This window comes from Triticum aestivum, chromosome 3B (assembly GCF_018294505.1).
Source record: "Triticum aestivum cultivar Chinese Spring chromosome 3B, IWGSC CS RefSeq v2.1, whole genome shotgun sequence".
NCBI classification, from domain to species: domain Eukaryota; kingdom Viridiplantae; phylum Streptophyta; class Magnoliopsida; order Poales; family Poaceae; genus Triticum; species Triticum aestivum.
This window is the reverse complement of record NC_057801.1, coordinates 183230670-183234924: the sequence shown is the minus strand read 5'-3', so window position 1 is coordinate 183234924 and position 4255 is coordinate 183230670.

Sequence of the window (4255 nt, the reverse complement as noted above, 5' to 3'; positions counted from 1 at the left end):
AATTTCCATAGCCATTCCGTGATATATTGCCATGCAACTTTCCACTGTTACATTTATTATGACACGCTCCATCATTGTCATATTGCTTTGCATGATCATGTAGTTGACATTGTATTTGTGGCAAAGCCACCATTCATAATTCTTTCATACATGTCACTCTTGATTCATTATCCCGCTACACTGCCAGAGGCATCCACATAGAGTCATATTTTGTTCTAAGATTCTTGAGTTGTAAGTAGATAAAAGTGTGATGATCTTCATTATTAGAACATTGTCCCATGTGAGGGAAAGGATGATGGAAGCAATGATTCGCTCACAAGTTGGGATGAGTCTCTGGACTTTATGAAAAATAAAAGAGGCCAAAGAAGCCCAAATAAAAAAAGAGGCCAAAGAATCCCACCAAAAGAAAAAAATAAAATAAAAAATGAGAGAAAAAGAGGCCAAAGAAGCCCACAAGGTCCTTTGTTGAATTTTATCCGACAACATCCTTAATATTCAATCACCTTGTGAGCCTTTCCTCGGATACATAATGCCTTTCGTAAATTGTATCCTCTGCTTCCTCAACCATGCTCTACTTTCGAGCTTGAGTTACTTATTCCTAAAGTTGTGGTATATGTTCCTAAGATGTCCCTATGGGTTGAACCTACGCCTTCCCTAATTTGTGTGAACCCGAAGATTATGCGAGTTATATCTACTGTCATTTCTTCGGATAAATTTTTCAATTCTACAACTTCGTCGAAAACGAGAAGTAAATGGAAAGTTGTGCATTAGAGAAGTGGGAGTCGACCTTGAACCTTTGAGTTCATGCCCATGGACCCGATGTGGAACTTATCATGGAAGCTTCTTGTTATAATGATAATCCCCTTGTGATAAGTTCATCTTGTATCTATATTTGGTCCTTTGCAACCGTGGTTCCGACTCTATAGTTCTTCTTTGGTCCCATTTCTCGGACAAGTTGAAGTACTTGTCCTCTGCAGATCTTTTCACCTGTTCAACCTCTACATTGATATACCTTTGAGTATTACCCTCTGATATATCGAGAATGTCACAGAACTACATAACTTCTTATGATTTCTTGATCAACTATTATTTCTCGCTGATTCAAATTTTCCACTCGTTCAGAGTTGTTAGACACTTGAGAATACAGATAACTGATTCGAGTCTACGCTTTCCTTTCCATTGTTTTGTTTAATCTTTCTTGTAACCTATCTTATCTGAACAGTGATAATTTCCTGCTTATGTAAACACCTCGGTGTACAAGCTCTGTTTGTAAGACCTTGTTACTATTGTTGATGACATTCCGGTAGCCACGGATGGACGAGAACTTTGCCATTGGTCCGCCTCGTCTTAACGAGCAGGAAAATGGTTCTCTTCATCCCTCGCCCTTGGTACCAATGTTGTTGCCAACATAACTGACAGTTTCTCCTCTGACCGGCCTTTCTATCATGACCGTGCAAAATGATAGCGCCTCCCTGCTTCTAACCCACATGGTGGGTCCATAACCCACAGTTCCACATGATCGAAACCTGACTCTCCTATACATCCCTGTTTCCCAAAATTGTTCCTCGCGCTTGGCTTCGTTTGTAAATCACGAGCCACCTATCTACTGATCTATTATGGTATCGGACGCAATACTTATTCCCATTGCTCTGAACCCCTTTCACCCTCTGTTTCAGGCAACGAACGCTTGCCTACCCGCTTGAAGCTTCTTATTGCACCTTCTTACCTTGCTCTTGATGACTTTCTTGATTTTCAACTCGAGAGATGCCTTTATGCCATGTTCACTGAGATAGCCCCAGGTACCTATCTTGTGTTGAGCTCCGTCCTTCCCGAGTCTTTCCCCTTACTCCACCCCTTAAATCTCGGGACGAGAATTCTTGTAGTGGAGGAGAATTGTGACGCCCGGATAATTAAGCTACAGTGAACCTCTGGTAATGATGCCACATCACCTCGGTTACTGTTGATAAACTCGCGTTGGTTCGAAATCTAGTTCAAATTTCAAATTTAAAATAAAGTCAAACAAATAAATTTTCAAATGTCAAACCAAAAATGTTCGTTGGGTTGCAAATATTCACTAGCTAATTATCATGTGGCAACCAACGTCATCTGGCTCTCTGATTAATCTCTAGTAAAATATGAAGTGGTCCAATTGAGATAAGCGTAACCTTTTCAAAATAAATAAATGTTTATGTATTTCCAACTAACTTGAAACTTCTTGGGCCTATCCGGGAGTACCATGCTTGATTTATGTGACAAGTGGTGTAATCAATAAAATGCGTTTGGTATTACTTTAAAATGCAAAACATTGGAGAAAATACAAAGCAGTAAATAAAAAAACTAAAAAGAGAAAGGCCTAACTACTACTGTGCACTTGTAACCCATTGCTACAGTGCACAGCCCACCCCACCAACAAGCCATCTCCTTCCTCCCTGTACAGAGGCTTGGCGTGGCAGAAATCCACGGCGCCCGGTCCGCCGATGCTCGACGTCTGGCGCTACGGGGACACCGGGAGGAGGATAAGACCATCCCCAAATGCATAGGCAAACCCTAGCGCCCACTTTCCCCTCCCCTCACTCGTTCTCTTCTTCGCATCGCGCAGCCGCTCGCTACCGTCGCTGTTGCCATGGCCATCGGCTGCCCCGCGCCGCACCGCCGAGTCCCGGAGAACCCCCGACGTCCGCTGCTTCATCCCCGACCACGCGTACGAGCCGGGAGCCGCCACACCGTCGGGATCGAGTGCTTCTCCACGTTCGGCCCCGCCACTGCTTTGCCGTCGTCGTCGTCGATCTACACCACCACGACCTCCCCGGCCTCCCCGACCACGCCGTCGCGCTCACAGTGAGGCCGTCCGCCGATCCCCCCTTTTCCCCCTTCGATTTGGACGCCGTAGGCCGCCATCACCGTCGTGCCCGAACCCCTGCGTACGCGTGCGTGCGGCTGCCGCTCCTGCGCTGTTGGTGCCGCTGCTGTGCGCGCGCGTCCACCCATAGCCTCGCCGCGGCTTGCTGCTGCTCGCCAACCACTGTGGCTGCTCGCTGCTTCACTGCTCTGCTCGCTGCACCTGCTGCTGCGCTGTTTCGGCTGCTGCTCCCGCCTCCCGGCCGTGCGCCCTCACCTGTTGCCGCTGGTACTGCTCCTTGCTACTAGCGCTGCTCCGTTGCTTCCTTCTGCTGCTACACTGCCGCGGCTATTGCTTGTTGCTTCTACTTCTTTTTGCAACGCTGATGCTGCTTGTTTGGTACGGCTATTCCACCATTGCCTGCTACCGATTGCCTTTTGCTGCTACTAGTGTGGCCGGTTGTGGTTAGCTTAGCTTAAGGATTAATTAGTGGCTAGATTAGTCTATGTCCAGATGACTTGTGGGTCCCCACTGAATAAACCTATTAAAATACTAGTCTATATCCACTTAAAAAGAAAATGTTGAATATGTGAGAATGACACCTGGGCCCCAGCTGCAGTTTTGACCAGTCAACAATCAAACAGTTGACTGTTGACTATTGACTGAGTCAACTGGACCCCCCCTGGTCCCACCTATTATCCACTATGGCTACCCCACAGTAGGTTTAATAAGTATATCCTATTTTTATTTTCGAATTACAATAAATACAGAAATTCGGGAAAATGTTTTAAACTTAGAAATTTAATCTATTATATAATTAAAATAGAAGACTAATAAGAGACCCACATAGACTTGTATTATTACCACCGTTTGATCAGAATAACAATGGCTCAGATTTAAAAAATTTATGTAACATGTAAATATGTACCTGTCAGCAAATTGAACTGTCACGTCTTTATGCGTACCGGTTCATAAACATTGCTTTCGGAAAAAAAACACCACACAGATTGAAAACAATGCTTTCGGAAAAAAACACAACACACAGATTGAAAAAAGTAGAAGTTACGTGTCAACAATTGTCACATACAATGCCTAATCAGAACTTAAAAGGACAGCGAATCAACCTGTGGTTGAGTTGGTTAGGTGGACAGTGGTATCCCCAACCCACCAGGATTCAAATCCTGGTGCTCGCATTATTCCTGGATTTTTCAGAATTTCCGGCGATGCGCTTTCAGTGGGAGGAGACGTTCCCGTCGATGACGAGGCGCCTACGGTGACTTCGTAAATCTCAAGATGATATGCCGGCTCAGTCTCTCGGAGGTGCTCGTAGGGGTAGGGTGTGCGTGTGTGCGTTCATAGGGATGAGTGTATGCGCGTGTATATGAGCGCTTGTGTCTGTACTGATGCTAAAAAAAA